Source organism: Gossypium raimondii, chromosome 3, assembly GCF_025698545.1.
Source record: "Gossypium raimondii isolate GPD5lz chromosome 3, ASM2569854v1, whole genome shotgun sequence".
NCBI classification, from domain to species: domain Eukaryota; kingdom Viridiplantae; phylum Streptophyta; class Magnoliopsida; order Malvales; family Malvaceae; genus Gossypium; species Gossypium raimondii.
Genome location: NC_068567.1, coordinates 44,844,045 through 44,851,478, shown reverse-complemented (window position 1 = coordinate 44,851,478; position 7,434 = coordinate 44,844,045). Strand labels below are relative to the sequence as shown.

Genomic DNA, 7,434 nt, shown 5'->3' with positions numbered 1-7,434 from the left:
ACCGAGCATAAGCTCAGAAAACAACAAGCAAAAACAATGAAAAGAAAAATGAAATACTAAGAACAACAAGTAACCGATGAAGTGATTCAATTTTTTATTGAAACTTTGAAATATAAGATGTTACAAAAATAGTATGACAATTACCTAACATATGTAACTGCTCCCATCAGTTTTAGCAAGTTACAATACAAAATAATACAAATTAAAGAGCTGAATAATTTAGCCATTACATCTATCAAATTCAAATCCTAACAACTCTAAGGTCTAGTTACATTCAAGCTTTGATAGCATTACAAAATAATCAAAAGTAAACAAAAGAACCAAGTTGCTTCTGGTCCTGCTCGAATTCTGGTATGCTGCAGCTGCTAGTCTGCTTCTTGGCCTATTGTTGCATTGCAGTCCATGTTCAACAAACATACCTAAATTCCAAATAAATTTAGTTTTCCTCAGTTTCCTTTTAATTGTTTTTTTTAAAGTACTAAAGAAAAGGAAACAAACCAAATCAGTGGTTGATTGAGTCAAACAGCCGATATAACTGACACCGACAACAAATAGAAGCTTGATTAGGTTGAACCACTAAAGCCGTGGTATCCACTCACTGTTTCCACCACTATTCCATCTTCTTTTTCTTTTTCCTCTAGTCCTTTAGTCTTTTAGATGAATTTATTTTTCACAGAAAATTATGTTTGTGAACCGGGAAAATGGAGATTTTAAAAGTTTTCGAAGAGGGAAAAGTAAATAACAGGGCTCAAAGAACAATAATATATTCAACATTGCGAGCTGTTAAATACAAACAAGTAGTGGCCAATTACCCTATTGAAGATGAATCTAGAACTTTTTTATTACAAAGATTGACAACTCTACCTCCGACTTCGGTAATGCTAAACCCTAATCTGGAAACACCTGATACTTCAATGATTCTTTTACTCGTAAGCAGATTGGAGAGGGTAAAATCCGATGAGGTCGCTCTTAACGCCGTGGAGACCGAATCGCAGCGCGTCGTTCTGGACTCCTCCAATTTCATGTCGAATGGTCTTTGATACCTTCATTTTCCTCTTCTTTTTTTCTTTTTGAATATAATCGCTTCTTGTTAAAATTTTCTTTTGGGATTCTTTTCATAATGTCGCAGGGAGGGAGGGAGGGAGGGAGGGAGGGAGGGAGAGAAAGCAAGAGAGGTGATGTGTTTGCAAAGTTAAGAGTTTTAGGGGGGAAAATTAGGGGTTTCACCGGGGGGAATTTGGGGATAAAATGGCGGGACTTTTTTAAAGTAAAATTATTCTTTGCGGCGTTTATTATAAAAACGCCGCTATTGCTTACTTTTTGCAGCGTTTTTTTAAAATCATTTCATTTTGATTAAAACAACGTCGTTTTACTCTGCTAGAAATCTCTTATTTTGTCTGTTAAAAATTATTAGTTAAGTGATTTTATAAAACATTTATTATTACTATTTTTTATAAATTAGATTTTTATAAAAAAACCAAGTTATTAAGTTAGAAAACAAATGATTAAATGGCTGTAATTAATTGTTAAGTTAGAATTATCCAATATAAGCAATCAATCTCTCACATATCAAACTTCTATTAAAGATTAAGACGTTAATCATGATTTTATATTATTCCTTTCCGATCTAATCTCCATTTTATTAGAGATATTTCTTCTTAACTAAAATATAACTATTTTGCTAGATCTAATTAAATTTAAATATAAAATAATTTTTATTGTTTTAAACAATGAAATGGGTGATTTGGGTAAAACGAGCTTGAAGTTGGAAAAGTTTTTAAAATATGTATTAATTTGTCTATGTTTAAAATTTTAATAAATGAAAATATATATTGTAAAATGAGACGTCATAGTTAAATGAGGTTATATCAATATGGTCCCTCCATTACTAAAATCATTAATTTAATAGTTAAATGAGACGTCAAGCCTTAAGTTGCATAGCTTAAAATGAAAATTTTAAAAATATTGTAAAAATCTTATTAAAAAAGGGATATCCTCAGGAGCGAATAAGAATGAAAATTAACCTGTACTTATTAAAACATTGTGAAACTATTTAATGTCAAATTCTTTGAAAATATTTAAAACTCAAGATTACTATTTTATTATTCCTCATCAAATATAATGCAACTTTAACAGTTTTAAATACACCGAAATGATTTTGAAGAACCAAATCTTCACACGATTTTGAATAACCAAATTAATATTACCTATTTTAAAATTATATAAGAAATTAATTAATATAAATTAGAAAACACTAGTTAATCTAAACCCTAAACCTTAAAATCCTAAACCATAAAACCCTAAACCCTTAACACATAACCTCTAAACCTTAAACCCCAGCCTTTAAACCGTAAACCATAAATCATAACCCCTAAACCCATAATTCATAAACCTTAAAATAGTAACTCCTAAACCTTAAACTCTAAACCATATACCCTAAACCAAAAACCTTAAACTATAGTGATATCTAATTCAATATTTTACAATTAATACTATCTCTTTTACGATTATATAAGAAATTATTTAATATGTAAATTAAAAAACACTCAGTAATATACCAAAAAAAACTTTAAAATTATTTTACATAATAGTATTTTAATTTTTCCATTTTTAACAAATATTTTTCTATGTTTTTTATTTCAAATTATTTCTTCGTGTCATTATTTTTTTGAAGATTTTGAATATTCAATTAAAAATAATTTGAATTTTAATTAATATAAATAAACAATTAAATAATTTGAATTTTTTGCGGCGCTTTTTCAAAAATGCCGCTAAAATAGAGCATTAGCGGTGCTTCTTCAAAAACGCCGCTAAAGCCCTGAGCATTAGCAGTGCTTCATTAAACACGCCGTTAAAGCCTTGAGCATCAGCAGCGCTTCTTAAAAAATGCCGCTAAAACCCTGAGCATTAGCAGCGCTTTCATAAAAACGCCGCTAAAAATAGAGCAATAGCGGTGCTTCTTCAAAAACGCCTCTAAAGCCCTGAGTATTAACGACGCTTCTTCAAAAACGCCGCTAAAGCCCTGAGCATTAGCGGTGCGTTTTAAAAAACTCCGCTAAAGCCCCATGCATTAGTGACGCTTTTTAAAAACGACACTAATGCCCCGAAAACTCAGAATACGACGGGCTTAGGTTTTTTGCGATGCTTTTTGAAAATCGCAGCTAATGCTCATTTTTAGCGGCGTATTTCAGAAAGCGCCGTTAATGATTGTTTGTTAGAGCGTTTTTTATCCAAACGCCACTAAAAACGCCTCTAAAAGTCTATTTTGGTGTAGTGTATAAAATCTTCGGTATTTCATCTTCTGCCACGCATCTCCTGATCATCAGATCTGTACACTTTTTAAACACATATGGGTCTTCCCAGAAATAGTACTTCACGTCGTGAAGAAAATTTTTCCTTTCTTAATATGTCTTATCAATTGACATCAAACCACAAGCTAAATAGTTAGCAATATCAGCAAACCAAGGGGTATTATGGACATGATTTACCTTCAGGATATGTTCGTTTGGAAACATCTCCTGAATTGGTATAACAGGAGAATTTCCTTATTGTGGCTCCAATCTGGACAAATGATCTGCTACTTGATTTTTGACTCCCTTTTGATCTTGAATTTCTAGATCGAACTCTTGAAGTAGAAGTACCCATTAGATTAGCCTCGACTTAACGTCTTTCTTCGTAAGTAAATACTTAATTACCGAGTGGTCCGTATAGACAGTCACTTTGGTACCTACCAGATAAGATCAAAATTTGTCGAAAGCAAACAAAATAGCAAGTAAATCTTTTTCTGTTACCATATAATTCAGTTGAGCTCCTGTTAGGGTTTGACTTGCGTAGTAGATGAGATGAAAAACTTTGATCCTTAGCTGGCCTAATACAGCTCCAATTGTGAACTCACTTGCGTCACACATCAATTCGAATGGCAAATCCCAGTTTGGTGTGACGATTATGGGTGCCGTGACTAATCGAATCTTCAAATCATTGAAAGCTTTTAAGCATTCCTCATCAAACTTGAATATAAAGTCATTCTCCAATAATTTGCATAAGTGTTTAGCAACTTTGGAGAAAGTCTTTGATAAATCTTCGATAAAAATCGGCGTGGCCCAAAAAGCTCCTAACACCCTTTACAGATGTTGGAGGTGGGAGTTTCTCAATAACATCTACCTTTGTTTTGTCTACCTCGATCCCATGTCTTATTATCCGATGCCCTAGAAAAACTCCTTCTTGTACCATAAAATGACACTTTTCCCAGTTGAGTACGAGATTCGTTTCTTCGCATTGCCTTAGTACATTAGTTAGATTGGCTAAGCAATCATCATAACTATCTCTGAATACTGAAAAATCATCCATAAAAGCTTCCAAATATTTCTCAACCATGTCAGTAAAAATAAACATCATACATCTTTGAAATGTAGCAGGTGCATTACATAAATCAAATGACATGCGTCTAAATGCAAACGTATCGTACTGGCAGGTGAATGTCATTTTGTATTGATCCTCTGGTGCTACTGTAATCGGATTATACCCTGATTATCCATCGAGAAAATAGTAGTAATCTCGTCCTGTAAGTCTATCTAGCATCTGGTCCAAGAACGACAAAGGGAAATGATCTTTCCTAGTCACCTTTTTAGCTTCTGGTAATTGATGCAGATTCTCCATCCCGTAACCATTCTAGTCGGTATCAACTCGTTGTTCTCGTTCTCTACGATCATGATACCTCTTTTTTTGGCACGCACTGGACCGGGCTTACCCATGAACTCTCTGAGATGGGATTGATGATACCTGCATCTAACCACTTGATTATCTCTTTTTTTACTACGTCCTTCATGATGGGGTTCAGTCTCCGTTGTCCATCGATCGTCCCTTTTTTTCCATCTTCTAGGATAATCTTGTGCAAGCATATAGATGGACTAATGCCGCGAATATCGGCTATGGTCCATCTGATGGCCTTCTTGAATTGTTTCAGAACTAAGATAAGTTTCTATTCTTACTTAGTGGTCAATTCTGCTGAAACAATCACAGGCAGAGTAGAAGTGTTACCTAAATAAACGTATTTTAAATTAGAAGGTAATACCTTGAGTTCTAATTTATGTGGCTCCTTGATCGACGCTTTTGGTTGTTAATAGTTCCTATTTTCTAACTCCAAAGATTCAAAATGGGATTGCAGGTTAAATCCCTTTTGATTAGCTTCTAACAAAGCTAAGTATTCATCCTCCTCTTCATCATTCGGAGGATCCGATGTCAAAATTCTTTCCAATGGGTCCTTAACACAGTTGAGTTCATTCTCTACTATTAAATTCTCTAAATCAGACACTGCAGAGCAATCATCCATTGTGTCAGGAAATTGCATAGGGTTAAAGACGTTAAATGTTACCTGATCATCCTGAACACGCATTGTGAGCTCGCCCTTCTACACATCAATAATGGTCCTTTCAGTTGCTAGGAACGACCTTCCTAGGATGATTGGTACTTCTTTGTCTACTTCAAAATCTAGAATTACAAAGTCAGCAGGAAAGATAAACTTATTTACACGTACCAATACGTCCTCGATTTTTCCTACTGGATGTGCTAATGATTTATCTGCTAGTTGAAGCATAATTGTAGTTGGTCTAACTTCTCTTATCTCCAACTTCCTAAATATTGATATAGGCATCAAGTTGATACTTACACCTAAGTCACATAATGCCTTACCACAATATGTTGCTCCAATGTTGCACGGTATGGTAAAACATCCAGGATCCTTCAATTTTGGGGGTAGTTTGTTTTGAAGATAGACACTGTATTCCTTCGTTAGAGCTACCGTCTCAAATTCTCCAAGTCTTCATTTCTTAGACAAGATATCTTTCATGAACTTGACGTAGTTTGACATTTACTCAAGTGCTTCAACCAATGGGATGTTTATGTAAAGTTGCTTGAGTACGTCAAGGAACTTCTTGAATTGAATCTCCTGCTTCTATTTCTGAAGTCTTTGAGGGTAGGGTGTGGTGGTTTCATTACTGGGACTGATTCTGGTTGATTCATCTTTGGCGGCAATTCTGCATCTAACGACGTTGTTAGTTGATCAGAATTAGCTGGTCCTGAGGTTACTTTGTCAGGTTTTGTAGATTCTAGTTCTGGTGAAACTAGAATTTCAACACTTGGTTGAACTTCTTCTGAATCTTGAGCGTCAACTGGCTCCTTTTCAACTTCGACAGTGTTGGGCTCTACTATCTTTCTGCTCCTCAATGTCAACGCTTTACAATGTTCTTTCCCTAGATTTCTCGGATTCTCTGTGTCACTAGGTAGAGCACCTGTTGGTCGGTTCCTGAGTTCAGTAGCAAGCTGACCCACTTGATTCTCTAAATTCCTTAGAGTAGCATCATTTTTCGCCATGTATGTCTTCAATAGATTCTTTAAGCTATTAGATGGTTCCACTTGGGTTGGTTTCTAAACTTGTTGGGGGAAACTAGGCAGCTGAGTTGGTCTAGGTTGGGCGTAAGTGTTACTGGTTCCACCCCATTGGTTACTCCAGGAAAAATTCGGGTGATTTCGCCACGATGAGTTATAAAAGTTGGATTGCAGTCCTTGCCTCCCTCAGTTTTGGTTTTGGTTACCCATGTAATATACGGATTCGGGGTTCGATGGACATTCTTCAAACAAATGTCCTTCCTCACAATACACACATGCTATATTCTCAAATTGGTTAGGTGGTTGGGCTGCAAAACTGTTAGATCCGTTAGTGGTAAGATTCTTAAGCATTAAGGATAATAAAGATACCTGAGATACGAGTGAAGTGAGAGCGTCCACTTCATGTATTCTAGCGAATCGTCTTCTTGACGCTGCTCGATTGGTTGGCCATTGATAATTGTTGCTAGCAATCCTCTCAATATTTTCATAAGCCTCATTATAAGACTTAGAGTGGAGAGCACCATTAGCAGAAGTGTCCACGACCATCCTCGTGTGAGCGTTGAGACCATTATAGAATGTCTCAAGTTGAATGCAATGTCGGATTCCATGATGAGGGCACTTTTGTAATAACTCTTTGTACCTTTCCCATGCCTCATACAGGGACTCATCATCCATTTGTTGGAAGGTAGTGATCTCATTCCTCAACTTGGCATTCTTGCTCGGCGAGAAATACTTCATGAGGAATCTCTCGGCTAACTCTTTCCATGTAGAAATGGAGTTAGGTGGCAATGAGTTCAACCAGGCACAAGCTCTGTCCCTTAGCGAATATGGGAACAACTTCAATCGTAATGCATCTTCGGGTACTCCGGCTAACTTGAAAGAATCGCTCACTTCCATAAATAGTCTTAAGTGAAGATGAGGATATTCAGTAGGCATTTCACTGAATTGGCTCATAGTCTGAAGCATCTGGAACATGACTGGCTTCAACTCAAATTATTGTGCCTCAATTTTAGGTCTCCTAATACTCGGATTAAGATCATTAAATACTGG

At 35.6% G+C, this 7,434-nt stretch overlaps 1 non-coding gene across 1 annotated transcript; it reads left to right on the top strand.

The window, feature by feature from the left end:
- Nucleotides 1-6,985: 6,985 nt before the first annotated feature.
- On the top strand, nt 6,986-7,092 carry LOC128040306 (small nucleolar RNA R71). Its single transcript, XR_008194962.1, has one exon. It is a non-coding gene; the product is annotated as a small nucleolar RNA R71 (small nucleolar RNA).
- The last annotated feature ends 342 nt before the right edge of the window (nt 7,093-7,434 follow it).